We start from the raw sequence: 17,159 nt of genomic DNA, 5'->3' as shown, positions 1-17,159 counted from the left end.
AATATTGTACCACACACCGAGCTAAATTATCACTGTCAAAATAGACGTCAACACTATCTAGGAACGCTTTGCGGAACTAACTACATCATATCGAATTAAATGGCTACTACACTAGCAAAATATAATCATTATTCACAATGGACAAGAAGACGCGCAGTAGTTTGAAAACCAGAAGCTAAAATTTTTTTTTTTTTGCTTTCATAAAAGCATCAACGGTGCCGGACATTTTGAAGTTACGAGAACTATTATAGTTTTTTTTTTTTACTACTTACATGTTTTTATTAGCTAAAAATTAGTAGTTATTATTGTGTAGAGTATGTAAACCGAAAGTAATGTGCCCACGGGAAGATTAAAGGTACTTACCGATGGGAAATGCTAAGTGTAATTTCGTGGTACTTACCTGAAACAGAAGGGAAGAAAAAGCAAATTATTTAAAATGATAATTGAGCTTTAAAATAAGCAAATAAAGGTCTTGAAATTAGTTGAGTAAAAACACAAGTTCACTAGAAATAGTATATTTTTGTAATTCTTAGTAAGAAGTGATAAAGCAAAAATTTGTAGAATACATCTTTATTTTATTTATTTTTTTTAAGTCCACGGAGAACCAAATTTTTTCTCAAATTGGCCTTCATAAATCGTAAAATCTCATAATAGTCATTACATACGTGGATATAACTAATATAAAAGCAAGCACTTATGACTAAAAACGTAATTCAGAATTTGACGGTGGCGCTGTACAGTGGTGGATAATGTAAACTATTTTTGTTTACTAACTGCAAGTCATTTTATGTTACAAGATGAACCAGCTGGTGTAAATGCTTCCAAATGAATTTTATTTTTTAATTTCAAATTAATTATCTTTTTAAGAAATTACGAGGGTCATTCAATAAGTAACGAGACAAATTATTATTGCTCAAAAACGGTTTATTGAATCAGTACAAAACTTTGGTTACTTTTCAACATAGTCCCCAGCAACACTTATCCCATCTTTCTGCTAATTTGTAAATGCCCTTGGCATAAAATTCTTTGGGTTGATCTCGAAGCCACTTTTGCACCTGATTTTTTACCTCTTCATTGGATCGAAAATGTATCCCTCGTAGACCATCTTTAAGGGGTCCAAACAGATGGAAGTCTGATGGGGCATGGTCGGGGCTGTAGGGGGGGATGTGGAAGGATCTCCCATCCCAGTTTCAGAAGTTTTTCTTTCGTCAGCTGTGCCGTATGTGGACGGGCGTTGTCATGAAGCAAAATCACGCCTTCAGTCAAGAGCCCACGGCGTTTCGTTCGAATTGCAGGTCTTATCTTGTTTTCCAGCATGCCACTGTAGTACTGGCTGTTGATTGTTCTTTGGCCTTCAAGAAAATCACAATAAATTGGCCCCTGAAAATCCCAGAATACTGTAAGCATGACTTTACCAGCAGATGGCTGGGTCCTGAATTTTTTTCCGAATGGGAGAAGTCGTATGCTTCCACTCAAGGCTCTGTCGTTTTGACTCTGGCTCATAGTGGTGGATCCATGTTTCATCACACGTTACAATTCTTTTGAAAAAACCTTCTTCAGTCGAATATCGATTTTTCAACTGTTGACTGATTTGAAGCCAGGTTTCTTTGTGAGCGTCCGTGAGTTGTCTGGGCACCCATCTCGCACAGGTTTTCTTGTACTGCAGCTTGTTGTGAATAATGTTATGGACAGTTCCCAACACTCGCGTTTACTTTTTCATTTATCAGTACAACGGTGATACGCCTATTGTCCCGAATTAACGCGTCAATCCGAGATTCGAGAGAGGAAGTCCCAACTTCGATCGGTCGTCCACTGCGTTGTTCGTCAGAAACTTTTGTACGGCCACTTTGAAACTGTTCTACCCATTTGTAAACGTTCGAACGATTCAAATAATTGTCTCCGTACACTTTTAACATTCTTTTGTGGATTTTACTACCTTTCTCACCTTCCGCGACTAAAAATCTGATCACGGCACGTTGTTCTTCCACGGTGCAATTCTCGAGCGGACTCGTCATCGTTAACTGAGTAAATTTGAGGTTATGTTTACAAAATATAATTGAACAGCTGATCAGATGTCATCCATCGCAAGGTTGCCAACTTAATGTCCTGAAAGTTTCATACGGATCAATTTAGCTGTTTTTGAGCAGTAGTAATTTGTCTCGTTACTTATTGAATGACCCTCGTAGTATTTTTTTGTATATTTCATTAGCTATAGAATTATCACCAATTTTGGAGTGTTTCAAATTATATTCTCGTTCAATTAAATTAATCTCCCAAAAAAAGAGAAAATTGACACATTAGTAAAACAAATAATTATTATTAAGTAAAAAAAAATGGTATAAGATGCAAATTTATAAAAAGTAGTCTATATTCCAATTATCGCTTCAGTTCAAAATATTCTGAGAAAATGGATGATAACACTGGATTCCTAATTGGATAAGATAAGGATGGATTTCTTATCATTAATTTACGTAAGGCAATATTCGTAACAAAAAGAAAAAATTATTACTAATAAATTATAATTATTATTTAAGATTTAAGGCTCGTCAACATCTGAGGTGCCCAGAGCTTATTTTCAGTGCACTCCCGGCCACCGGACAGTGTTCTCTCGTTAACTACAACACTGTGAGCTGTAAGAAGCTCCTATAAAGAGAAAATCTAAGGATTACAGCAGCTTTTATTAATTTTTTTTTTATTTTTATTAGTAGAATAGATTAGAATGTGTTTTGTTAAAACCAATTTCTTAATTTTAAACAATGTTAGGACAATTGACAATTTGTCTGTCTGGTAAGTTATCGTCTACTTCTTTATTTTATTCTGTATTTTAAATTAGAATCTTAATTTTGATATTTTAATGGTTTTCTCTTGCTGGTAAAAAAATAAATAAATAAAATTATTTAAAATAAAATAAAAAATAAATAAATAAAGAAAAATAAAGCAAGTAACACAATAAAGTGTGGGGTTAGTGGCTGATAAATTATCTTAAAGTGGAAGTGAAACGTCACGCTCAGGTAGTTTGGACAACACGATGAAGGCGGGCTCAGTAGGGATGTGTACAGTGCAACCAACTTTCACGAAGTATTTATTTTTTATTTTTTGAACTTATAAATAAAACAGGCAGAACATTTTTTCTACATATTCAATAATTTTTTATTTAGTTCATTTCTGCAAGGAATACAGGATAGCCAACTAAGTTAAATTAATAGTTATTTTTTTTTTGTATTTATTTAAATATTTTATTTGGTTGAGTGTTATTAGTTTATGGATTCGAAGGAGAAACCTACTTAATAAAGCATTACTTAAGAAACGAAAAGAAAAAACAAGCACAACTTTTTATGAAAACATAAAACCAAGTTTTCTAAAAAAGTAAATTTTATTGGCGTAACTTTGAAAATGAGAATAACGAGGGTCGTTTGAAAAGTCCGTGCAAAGTCAGAGAGATAGCACCACTGGCGCGTATCGAGGTTATGTTTAGTTAGCATCTCTTGGAAGAACACACGCCAAGTTTCAGCCAGATCGGTCTATTTCTTTGTGTTTGGCATTCGTTTGAATCGAGGAAGTCGAGTGATTTTCAAAAAATGGACGAAAAAGAATTTCATGTGTTGATTAAACACTACTTTATGAAAGGCAAAACGCCTCAGGAGACTAAAGAGAAGCTTGATAAACATTATGGTGACTCTGCACCTTCGATTAGAACAGTTTATAAGTGGTTACAAAATTTTCAGAGTGGCCATATGGGCACAAGTGACGCTGAACGTTCTGGACGCCCTGTTGAGGTTACTACTCCAGAAATCATTGATAAAATCCATGATATGGTGATGGATGACAGAAGAGTGAAGGTGCGTGAGATTGCTAGTGCTGTGGGCATCTCGAATGAACGGGTACATAATATTTTGCATCAACATTTTGACATGACAAAGCTATCCGCAAGATGGGTGCCGCGATTGCTCACGCTTTACCAAAAACGAAATCGTGTGAAATGTTGCAAGGACGGTTTGCAGCTGTTCCAGAAGAATCCGCAGGACTTTAAGCGTAGTTTCGTCACTGTGGATGAAACATGGATACATCACTACACTCCTGAGACCAAAGAACAATCTAAACAATGGGTTACCAAGGGGGAATCTGCGCCAAAAAAGGCGAAGACCGTTCCTTCGGCCGGAAAGATTATGGCGACTGTTTTTTGGGATTCGCAAGGAATAATCCTCATCGACTATCTGGAAAAGGGTAAAACTATTACAGGTGCATATTATTCATCGTTATTGGACCGTTTGAAAACCGAGCTGCAAGAAAAACGCCCACGATTGGCCCACAAAAAAGTCCTTTTCTATCACGACAACGCACCAGCTCATACCTCAGCAGTTGTGGTCGCAAAATTAATGGAAATAAGGTTCCAACTCGTTTCACATCCCCCCTATTCTCCAGACTTGGCTCCCTCGGACTACTATTTGTTCCCCAATATGAAGAAATGGCTGGCGGGAAAAAGATTTTATTCAAACGAGGAGGTCATTGCAGAAACGAATGGCTATTTTTCAGACTTGGACAAATCCTATTATTCGGGAGGGATCAACAAACTAGAGCAGCGTTGGACGAAGTGTATAAGCCTAAAAGGAGACTATGTTGAAAAATAAAAAAGGTTTACCCCAAAAAATTAAGTAGTTTTTATTTTTGCACGCACTTTTCAAACGACCCTCGTAATAAAGCATTACTTAAGAAACGACAAGAAAAAACAAGCACAACTTTTTATGAAAACATATAACCAAGTTTTCTAAAAAAGTAAATTTTATTGGCGTAACTTTGAAAATGAGAATTATGTGTTCTTCAAACACATTTAACTTTAGAAAGAGCAAAAAAGCTCAAAACTGTCTTAAGACAAAACTTTCATTGAACGACCAACATTAAGGAAACACCCCCAAAAAAGAAGTGGTTAACCCACAAAGTAGTTTTTAAATCGTTTTCTTGCCGGAGTGGGTTTAGTTCGTGGATAATGCATTTGGAATTCCGAGTTTTGACAGTATATAAATAGCTGCTTAGTACTTAACGAGTCCACTATCAGCTAAATGAGTCGAAATTCGAAAAATAAACTTAGCTCAATTCAGCTGCCGTGTCACATTTAGAAATGCTATATAACTTACTCTTAATTCATTAGCAAGAAAAAAGTAAATTTGTGGGCGGAAAAAATTATTTAACTTAAAGAATAAAATCTCACAAAATTATGTGCGAGAAAAACAAAGCCATCAAAGGCTAGAGGGTCCGATATGTTCCCGTACACCTTTATGTGCTTCTATACGAGTACTCTTCTGTATAGACGATAGTTATGAAAAGGGCGACACGGTAGCCGAGCGGTTAGAGGCGAGATCTGCGAAGCTAAAATATGTATTGTGGTACTCGGTTAGTTTCCCGGTCTCAAGGCCATGGATTTTATTTAATGGTTAATAAAAGAAATTTACAGTAAAGTATGTTTGCTAGTCACCTTCGTCCAAGATACCTAACTGGTAGTTGAACGTTAAGCACCGCCTGAAAAAATAGGCGATTACTTTACTTACAAAGCCATCTGTTTCGATTTCGACGAACCGAAATGTCTGATCAAACCATATAGCAAGCACATAGCGACTAAACCACTCATAAAACTATTTATTTCTAGCCAGAATCTCAAAAAAAAAAAAAAAAAAAATTGACGTTAAGTCGCCAAAAAAATTTAGGTTTTTTTCTTTTTGGTTATCTTTAAGGCGGAGTCAACATCTAAGGTTATTAGCGTCCGCAAGCTTCTTTTTTTTCCAGTGCATTGACGACTTTCGGGCAGTGTACTCTCGTTGCAGACCAAACTGTCCATTACAGGACAGCTGTATAAGAAATGAGCTCCTAAAAGGAGAAAATCTAAGGGACCAGCAACTTGGATTCCAGAATGATTAAATTTAAAAAAATAATAATAATTTAAAGCGCATTTTCAGAGATGTTTATTATCAATATCAATTATCAGGGATAACCTTACAATGTTATTTTATTGCTAAGAAAAATTTCAGACAATAGGGAAGGGACAAAATGCCGGAGAAAAGGAAGGAAGTCCCCTATTATCCTAAATTGATTATTTATTCTTTTATTTTTTATGATTTAAGGAGCATCACCAACATTTAAGGTTATTGGTGCCCACAGCTTTTTTCAATGCACTGCCGGCCTCCGCACAGTGTTCTCTCGTTACAAAGAACACTGGACAGTGAGCTGTAAGAAAACACCTACGAAGAGAAAATATAAGTGTCACAACAGCTGGATTCGAACCCGGGACCTTCGCGTGGCAATACAATACGCTATCCACATAGCTAATCCCTTCCCTTACATTGATTACAATTTTTGTGTTTTTTCCCCTTACATCGTAGAACTAAAATTAGAACTGAACTATAAGTTTAAAAAAAAAATAAAATTTTTTTAAACAAATCAAACGTTTTGACAGTCATTAACATTGAAAATGAAATGTTTATATTGAATAACTATGACCTTCACATGATTAGAGTAATATATTTATAGCAATTTCTCAACGATATATTTATTTGCATGAAATACAATGCATAAATGCATAAAGAAATGCAATAAATAATATTCTGTTGTGATTTTATTTGGTGCTGTAATGCAAGTATTGATTAAAAGACGTGGTAAGTATTAAGTCTGGCTGGACTTAATAAGAAATTACTAAAAACGAAAATATTCTTTAAAAAAAGAGTAGATCATCTTTGGGAAAAATCAGTTAAATCGTAATTAAGGGTCTTTACAATGTGGGCAACACTTAAAAAGCAAAACTCTTATGAAGAGTAATTGTGAAAGCCTATTCACTTTACGTAGCTACAACAAAATGTCCAAGACCCAATGTCCGCCACGCCATAGCCGACGAAAATAACTACAAATATAGTTTTCTAAAAATCAAAACTAAATAGAACCGTACAAACCCTCCGGGGTACGAAAACAAAATGATTTCTGCATCAATAAAATAAGGACTTTTATTGGTATCCCTAACTGGTTTCGGACTTTCATTTACAATCAGTAACCAGTTTAGTGTAGAGATTAACCTATTTGTAGAGTAAGACGGTTAAGAGTATGTAAAGTCGAAATCTCTTCACTAAACTGATTCAAGTGCAAAAACCCTCTCCCCTCACAGTTCGAATCCCACAAAGTTTTGATTTTTTAGAAAAAAAATATTTGTAGCAAAGTACACGCTTCTGCCCCCCCCCCACGACCCTAATTAGGTAATTAGAGACATTAGTTAAGGCCTCGCCTGAAAAATTGGTGATGACTGTTTTTTATAAATTTATTTGCTCTAATAATAATAATAATTATTATTATTATTTTATGTGCCTCCTCAGATTCAGAGAGTAGCTGATAACCTCCTGGCTAATCTGGCTTGCGAGCCAGAGGAGGCACCTTTGAAGGCAACAGTACATGCTTCACAAGTTGAGTAAAGTGAATTATTTGATAAATTAAGGAATAAGTTTGATCCTTTACATGAAAGATATTGATCACTTAAATATGTGGCAGGAGGTTTCCAATTTTTTTGGTAAATAAACGCAACTCTCCCAAAATTACCAAATAATTATTAAACCTTCTTGTTTGTAACAGATGTAAAATTAATTTTTACCCATTTTTTTGTATGCTTGAGAACATCTAAAGCTCTTAACATTTGATTTTTCTTAGAAAATCACTTGGAAAACTACTTATTTCCCGATATTAAGAAAAATACTAGCTTTACTGCCTTGGCAATATTTTTATTAGAAAGGAGATGAAAAAATACATAAAAATGGCCTATCGCGTGCTCTTCTTTCTCTTTGATAACAAGTTAAAAAATTGAAATATGATTAATAAATACCAGATTTTGAAATGGCCTAGCACCTTTAGTTTTGAAGATATCGAATTGCGGTTTCCGGTTTCTTTCATAACTTTTTATACTCTTTAAAACTGTGTATGTGAAAATGGGAGTTAACTGCGAACCCTCACTTTTGGTCGCGCGTCAGCCGCGTACGCGATCAGGAATCTAAAATCAAGTCAAATATTCTGAAACTAGAGATGACGGGCAACAAATTTTTCCTCTACCACTTTTTGTTTAGATCAACCGTTTAAGCATGAAATGCATTTGGGACGTCTTAAAATGAACACCCTGTATATGGGCCATACTTTTAAATGGGGTGAATAATTATATTCTACAGTAAATAACACCATAAGGAAAAGGTATTTGAGGAAATTGTGATTGTTCACACCAGGCTTGTTTTTCTTTGACGTAAAATTGAATTTAAATAAATATTAAGAATTAACTTTACAAAAAAAATGTCTCTGTATTTAAAGATCTTCCTCTCTCCAGCGTGTGTATAAATAATATGACTGAAATCAAGCAATATCCTTTCTTCCTTTAAATTATGAGTAGAATTCAATTATTTTTTGAAGGAGATACACAAAAATAAGAGCTAAGCCAAGAAACTAAGTTCAAGAACAGAGATCACTTAGTAGCCGCCAAGAAATGGGAGGTCATGGTGACAAGGCGGGGAGGTTACTGTTAAGTAAATTCATTCTTTAAACTAAACCCTAAAATAATATTAATTACACTTTTTAATAATTTATTGAGACATGATCATATCTTAGAACTATTCTATTAAATTTTCTAGAAAACCAAAAACCAAAAAAAAATAAACCAGTCGACGTATACTTAATAACCTAACCCAGCGTTTCCCCAACCTGTGGTACGCGAAAAATAACCAATAATGGCCATAAAAAATTAAATCATAAAAATATCATAGAAACGTTTTTCCTATAATTCATAAAAATTATTTTAATTAATAATATTATACAGTAAAGTTGTTAATATGTACAGTAATAAGGTTAGTATGTCTCAAGATATACGAGAAAATATAAATAGCACATTCAACAGTATTAAGATTGTCTTAGAGTATTTTCCAAAACCCGAAAACACAAATGATAATTGGATTTCAAACCCACTTCTATAAAGAAAATTTAGGAAAAGCTACATCATTATCGATAAAAGATATAGAAAATTTAATAGAATTATCATGTGACAGAACTTAAATGATAACTATGTAAAAATCTGCTTAAAGAGACTGTAATGAGTAAGGAACGGATTTTTATGTATTTAAAAATGCCAAATATTTAATTAAAATATGCATTTATTTTCGTCAATTATGTTGAAAATATGTGATTTTCTTAAAATATTTTCTGGAATATTTAAGTAAAATGGACATTTCTTTTTTATGAAAATGGAATTTTTTTTGGTGGGGGGGCAAGTTATAATTATTTATACAAGAAAAGAACATTTTTACAATTTATAATAATTTATTAGGAACAAAATAATTTGTTTTTACAAGTTATAATGATTTATACAACAAACAACATTTTTACTATTTATAAAAAGATGTGTTAAATTTTCAATTTTGAAAACTTCACTCTTCGAAATTGTTTGCAACCACATGAAATTTCAAATGTTGGAACGTAAAGTGACGACGATCTGGGCGTAAGATGGATTTGTAACGACTAAAAGATCGTTCAACATCTACAGATGTTATAGGTGCCTTGCTGAAAGAAGTTATCTCGTTGGTTGTAAAGGGTACACGATGTTCTGAGGAGACTTCTGTTCCACTGATAATATCAGAAATCTGACAGATGGTCTCCCACCCTTTGTTCTTGCTCAGTACTTCTACCAGTTTTGATCTGATCAGATCTCCCTTACTCCCAGGTATTCCTTCCACCTTTTCGATGACTTTTTTAACGTTGGACACGTTTTCTGTCAGTCGAACATTTTGGGACTCAAGTTGGGTAATGGCTTGTGCAAGAAATACGCAATAGTCAGAAATGAATGCAAGGTCGTTCCTTAAATTAGGTTTCTCGAATAAAGACTTGGCTGTATTTATCGCTACTGCTTCGTCTTCGAGATGTGAAAGGACATTCTTGATTTTATTGTAGTTTTCATAGTAATACTGAGCTGCTTCCAGCCAAGTACCCCATCTTGTCAATATTGGTTCTGGTGGAAGGCACAAGTCTGGATAGAGATCTTTTAGCATTTTAATGCGACTTGGTGCTTTTAAAAACACTTTTTTAACCACTGTGATTCACAGTCTGTGGTTCACAGTTCCTGTCAACCACCTCCCAATTATGAAAATATGCCCAAAATGAAAAATATGTACATATTTTGATTAAATATGTAGAAATATTTATTTATTTTAATCAAATATGTATAAATATGCGATAACATCCAAATTTGTGGAAATATGTGAAATAAAAGTAGGCTCAAACGGCCTAAAGAGAGTCAGTATGAATACTTCTAGTTGAAAAACGTCTGTAAATTGCCTAGAAAAAAATATGTAAATACATACGAATCCGTTCCCTAGTAATGAGTAAGTTCTATCCCAGCAACATTAAATTTAATTTTAAAAAAGTTTTAAAACTAAGATCTTATACTTAACAAAAGTTTATAAAGTGAACATGAACTTGAACTCCTTTGTAACAGATACATTGTATCTCAATACAAATAAAGATAATAAAATAACACACACGGAATAACAAATTTCACGATATACAATCATTTTTACGAAGTGGTACAATTTAGCATGACGTACTACCAAGTGGTAGGCGAGCCAAAAAAAAGATTGGGAAACGCAGATCCTAAACAATTCCTCTAAAAAATATCAATTTCACGATACATATGTTTAGATACTTGCAAATAATTACATTTTATAAGATGTGGAAAAAGCAAAAAAATAAATTTGCGAGATCAAAGAGTGGTGCACGAGTAAAAGTAGAAAATAGAAAATAAAAATTGACCGACCCGTAGTAAAAAACAACAAATTCCTCATTTACCCACTGGTACAATCAATCAATCAGCCAGTCAACCAGTCTGTTACAATCGTCTACTATAATAGTAACAATCAATCATTTAATGACAAGCAACACAGCGACAAATACACATTGTAATAAATTAGCATATTAAAAAAAAAAAAGAAAAAAATGATTATGCATTTTTATCTCAAACGAACTGAAATATAAATATGAATATATAAGACATAATAAAATACATTCATCGCGGAGACATATTGAAATAAATCAACAAGTAATTTGCACACAATAATTAGTGATTCAAAAAGAGGAATAATGTTTTGTGGTCGTTTGTTTTTAAATCTAGAATGTGTTGGTTTAGAATACTTTTTTGATTTTGCCGACGCTTCGATTGTTTATTCAATCATCTTCAGGGCTGAAAACATGTTGAAAAGTCTGCTTAGTATAAAAAGCAGGATACAATTGCATAAAAATGAAAATTAAATGCATTGGTGTGGAAAAAAAAATATATATATACGCCTCTAAATTTTAGAATTCATATTTATAGCCATAAACTGAAAACGTTTGTTATGAAAGAATCCTCTTTCTTGCCCCTAAATTTTAGAATTCATATTCACAGCCATAAACTATAAAAACGTTTGTTATGAAAGAATCCTCTTTCTTGCATATTTCTTGCCCCTAAATTTTAGAATTCATGTTCACAGCCATAAACTGAAAACGTCTGTTATGAAAGAATCCTCTTTCTTGCCCCTAAATTTTAGAATTCATATTCACAGCCATAAACTATAAAAACGTTTGTTATGAAAGAATCCTCTTTCTTGCATATTTCTTGCCCCTAAATTTTAGAATTCATGTTCACAGCCATAAACTGAAAACGTCTGTTATGAAAGAATCCTCTTTCTTGCCCCTAAATTTTAGAATTCATATTCACAGCCATAAACTATAAAAACGTTTGTTATGAAAGAATCCTCTTTCTTGCATATTTCTTGCCCCTAAATTTTAGATTTCATATTTATAGCCATAAACTGAAAACGTTTGTTATGAAAGAATTCTCTTTCTTGCATATTTCTTGCCTCTAAATTTTAGAATTCTTATTCACAGCCATAAACTATAAAAACGTTTGTTATGAAAGAATCCTCTTTCTTGCATATTTCTTGCCCCTAAATTTTAGATTTCATATTTATAGCCATAAACTGAAAACGTTTGTTATGAAAGAATTCTCTTTCTTGCATATTTCTTGCCTCTAAATTTTAGAATTCTTATTCACAGCCATAAACTATAAAAACGTTTGTTATGAAAGAATCCTCTTTCTTGCATATTTCTTGCCCCTAAATTTTAGATTTCATATTTATAGCCATAAACTAAAAACGTTTGTTAGGAAACAATCCTTTTTCTTGCATAGATCTGGTGCTACGCTACCTTGGGCTCCTCAGGGACAAACGACCAACTTGTAATCCATATACTAGACTTAGAAGTCAAACAATGATAAAACGTGCGAAACTTTATTTATACACTATTTGGACGACGTTCCAAATTGCCCATAGAACTCAAACGTTTAATATACAATACTATCCTCAAACCTAAGTGGATTTAACGGTCTACAGTTGTGAGATTCAGGCAAACGGACTGTACAGGACATTTCAATCAAAAAACTACTCCGACCGATAGCTGACGCTCCTTTCTGTGGTGACTAACCTCACTCTTCATAGCGACCTCAACATCCCATTCGTCCAGCAACTCGCCAAGACGAAATATCACAAATTCCATATTGCTCTCTCTAATTGCACTAATCCTAACGAAGAAATCTCCCAACTCTTCTGACAATCTACCATGCTGACTGAATCGCCAGTGGCCTCGATACATCCTTTAGAATTAAAGATCATCGTCAACATCCATATCCTGCAGGAAGTGCTACCGCACTTCTCTCCCTTCTGTTCTTCACGCACCATAGATATCTCTTCACTGCCCACATTTACTTATTGTATATAATTAAATACAGATTGTAAATTACTAAATAAATTACAAAACAAATACGGCTTGAAAGACGAAATAAATGGCGAGAATGTCGCAGCAAAACACAGGGTTCAATGAGTTCAAGAACGGAATCTAGGAAAAGGTTAACACAATTTCAGTGATTAATTCTGATTCAGAGATAATGAACCGTACTTTAGATTTACAGTAAACATTTTCCATCTTTTTTTCTATTTTTTCAAAACGATAAATGTTTTCTAACAACACGTGCAGCAACAACAAAAAATAAACAGTTTTATCAGATCAGTCGAACTGGATTCAAAATTTACGAAATAAACAGGAATTAAGAGAAAGAAAGATTTTAATCTAAACTAAAAATAAAATTTCGATGTATTTACCACAGGATTTCTACCCTTTTTTCCATGTTATTGTTAATTACGTGACTAAAATGTTAATGACAAGGTTTTTGGGCACTCTAATATTCTCTTTTCCAGGCCTAGCTCTCTCTAAAGTGTCACTCACATTTACAGATCTGTATCTACATTACTTGTTACCGCTTATTTTTTTAATGGTTGTACGCTATATAATTACTAAAAATACTATAAACATTCAAGAGCTTTATTATGTAATTTTTATAAAATATAATCTCTAAAATAAATAAGAAAATGAACCAGTTGTGTTCATTGTTCATGAAAATGTCTATAGAATCAGAATGGAAATGTGTTGAAACTAGCGCTCGTAGCGGTCGTTATGGTAAAGTTAAATACTAAAGTGAAGCACCAAATAACTTTCGAATTGGGCAATAACAGACTAATTTTTAATAGAATTATTAAAATTTATCTTAAAATGGATAATATTAAATGCTAAATAAGAACTTTAGGAATACAATTAAAATCTTGAAACATTAGAAACTATGAATGCTAAACTTATCTCTGAATGTTCACGCCAAGTATTTAAAAATCGTTTTTCGCTATTAATTTGTAATTTACTTTGTTAATAATTCTATAAGAATTGCAGGTTCATGGGAAATTACTATTGTAATAGCATTAATAATAATGTCCTACCTTGCTGAAATTTATAATTAAGGCAAGCAAGCCTTACACACAGAACTTCATCCCACAGGACACTTAAACTTTTGGCATTAACAAATCCACTACATTTGAGAGTAACAACTCTGAATGACATATACACTAAAAGCAATTAAATAACAATTAAAATTAAAACTTGACTTTAAAAAAGTGATTAATATTCTCAAAAACAATCTGAAACTAATAAAGACATGACTACTGGTTTGGTAAAATATGGCTGCCGGTAAGTGGTCAAGTTCAGTACAAAGAGAATAGAAAATAAGATTATTAGAACAGTGTGACCAACTTAACTTCTACTACTTATAATTGACTAATACAGTCACAACTTTAGTATATCTCTGTGATAACAGTACAATAATAAACAAAACCTTCTCATGAAATGTTTCTAGCCTTTACTTTACTTAACATTTAAAATGTTTTACTTCTTCATCATGGTATACTTCTCTTTTAATAAACAATGTAATTCTTTGTAAAAATTGTATTTATAAATTATTCTTTTAAGGTATTATCATAATTTTTTTTATTCTTCTCCTTACTTTTCGAGTAATAGAAAAGTAAATTTTCAAAATTTACTTTGCACGGATTTTTTTTAAGCCTTTAGTAAAAAAAAAAAAAAAACCAGCTGTTTTTACAAATACTGGGTACTTTCCAAAAATTTTGGCAATTTGTTTTATTGCTTTAACTTTATTGTGCTTCCTTGATATAAGAAGTTTTGTTATTAAATATTTTCTGTAAAACTTTAATAAGCTTATTTAAATTTATTTTATCTAAATAATTAAAAAACGAATATTAAAAAGATAAAATAAAAATTGAAAGGAATATAGAAATAAAAATAATACTTTAATAAATAATTAGATATTTTTAATTATAACAGTTAAAAAAGGTTATAGTGTTACCTTATAGAAATTTAAAATGGATTCTAGTGATTCCTGTTTAGAAAACACTCCTCCATCAATAAAAGAAACAGCAGAAAATGTAATAAGTAATGTAAATACGTAAGTAAGGTAAATAATTGTAATATAACAATAAATGTTTATAATAAATAAATTACTTTTTGTAGACTGTAAAAATGAAATTTTTAATTATTTTAGTTAATAAATCTAATGGTTGCAGAAAAAATATAATATTTAACTCGAGTGTAAAGTATTTTCCTCACACTCGGCAATTTGCACTTGCCTCACTTCGCTCGCTCGTGCGTGCAAACCTTGCCTCGCGTGAGGAAAAGTACTACTTTCCACACTCGTTAAATAAATAACTATTGAACTTTATACGCCAATTGTTCCACTATTAGGCTATAAATTCATGTAAGGATAGTTTTGGGAGAGAGATATGAAAGGCTTCTCTCTAATGTGTCATTTCAGTGAAATGTAATACCTCACCATCAGTATAATATAAATACGAATTAAACTTATCAGCAAATATCCAAATTTTAAGAAAAACTGTTAATAACAAGTACCTCGTACTGTACAAAAGTTTCAAATATTATTAGTTCTGCTTAAAAACAAGTAGGTCTGATATGTACTTCCGCGAAAACTAGTTTCCTTTAATTTTCTACCAGATTTATCAAAAAAAGGTAAATGATATATTTATGTAAGTTAAATTAAAAGATCTTATCAACTTTTTTATAGTTATTTAAATTCTAATAAAATATTTGTAGAGTCAAATAAAAATGCAAACTATTTTTAGTATTATGAACTTTGTATCCTGTAATAACCATAAACATGGAAGACAACCCACATAACAGTTATGTACCGAAATCTTTTAACATCCAGCTGGCCCCGGCTTCCTCACACATATATCACAAGAATATATTTATGTGTACATGTTTTTACAAGCAAACAGAGAGAGACAGAGTGATATGCATGCCAGAGAATAGGTGGAGACAAACTATAAACTTACGGAGATGTTGTTAACGTTACCAGTTTCGCCATATTTATATTTCATAAGACGAGGTGATTCCGAAGCGCCGTATTTTCGAAAAGGTCGCATTTGCCTTTAGGCGATGACATGGCCTCTATTTGCCTCCCACTTTTCGGAACTGCTGTAGATGTTATTTCAACTTGTGGGAGTGGGGGAAATCACTATGAAGTGAAATTTTATACGATTTTCTCAAAATTAAAAATTTTTGCGTCATAATTAACTCTTACTTTATATTCTACTTTGTAAAATCGTACTAAAATGAAACTTAACCGCCCCCTTCAATAGTAGAATCGTAATTAGTAATAAAACTTGAAAAAACTGTAAAATCGATTTTCTAAGATGGTATTTTCGGTTTACCAATTTTTGTTTCACATTTAATCCTAATTAATGTTTAGCCGGAAGTAAGTCCATATATTACAGCGAACTGGCATTCTACCGGACTGACCCACCCACCCCCTCCCACAAAAGAGCCCTTAATCGAAGTATTACAGAAAAATGTTTCCTATAAAAGTTATAGAACTATTTGTGAGCTATAATAATTCCAAGTTTCAAGGAAATCGGAGAAGCGGTTTTTCCAAAAAAGGTTAAAAAAGTGAAAAATCTATTCAGTAAAGTGGTACTTCCGGTGCACCTAATTTGACCAAAAATTGACTGTCGCTTCCTCTGGTGGCAGCTGAATGAAATATCAAATTTGAAGTTTCTGCGATTATCCGTTCCGGAGATATAGTGGATGAACTCACCACAGAGCAGTAAATTCAGTACAAACCTCAGCTATCAAAGACCGATGGGTTAGAGCAGAACAAATTAGTTGGAAAAAGGGCGGATTTCCATGAATTACTAGATCTCTAACCCATTCAGCCTTAGCCGACTTTTATTAACATCATATTTCTTTACTTTTATTTCTAATAAGCCGAATGCGATCGGTTTTTGTCGGCAATTTTCGGCTCACTTGACCATGAATATTAATTTCCAATTCAATTTGACATCTAATGAGCACACTCACACGACTTTTTTTAAAAATAATACGTACGTAGTTAGGTTTTCTTGTAAACTAGAATTTTTACCGAATAGTAGTTCCTTTAAATTACAGAATACATTCCAATGGAACTATTTTATACAAAAAATCTATGAGCACACTCACACGACCGCATTGTATGAAAAGATAAAATACAACATTGAGAACATCAATATAGAAATAGAAGTTCTCTATATTTGAACTTAATTTCATAAAATCTGAACATTTAACTGAGAGTTAAAATTTCAGTGAGGTTCAAACATAAGAAAACTGAAATCAAATGTAAAAAAGAAGTCGATATTGCACGCTGGAACATGCAGTTTATTGTTTTATTTTTTAAATAATTA

At 32.6% G+C, this 17,159-nt stretch overlaps 1 protein-coding gene across 8 annotated transcripts in view; it reads right to left on the bottom strand.

Moving 5' to 3' along the window:
• Chi (LIM domain-binding protein 2 Chi) overlaps positions 1–17,159 on the bottom strand; it is a 323,078-nt gene that overhangs the window by 204,856 nt on the left and 101,063 nt on the right. The gene's annotated exons all lie outside the window — the stretch shown is intronic.

Source organism: Rhodnius prolixus, unplaced genomic scaffold (assembly GCF_049639745.1).
Source record: "Rhodnius prolixus isolate KJV_2025 unplaced genomic scaffold, Rpr scaffold_6, whole genome shotgun sequence".
Taxonomy (NCBI): Eukaryota; Metazoa; Arthropoda; class Insecta; order Hemiptera; family Reduviidae; genus Rhodnius; species Rhodnius prolixus.
Note: the sequence above shows the minus strand (reverse complement) of the source record. Positions and strands in the feature narration are given on the sequence as shown.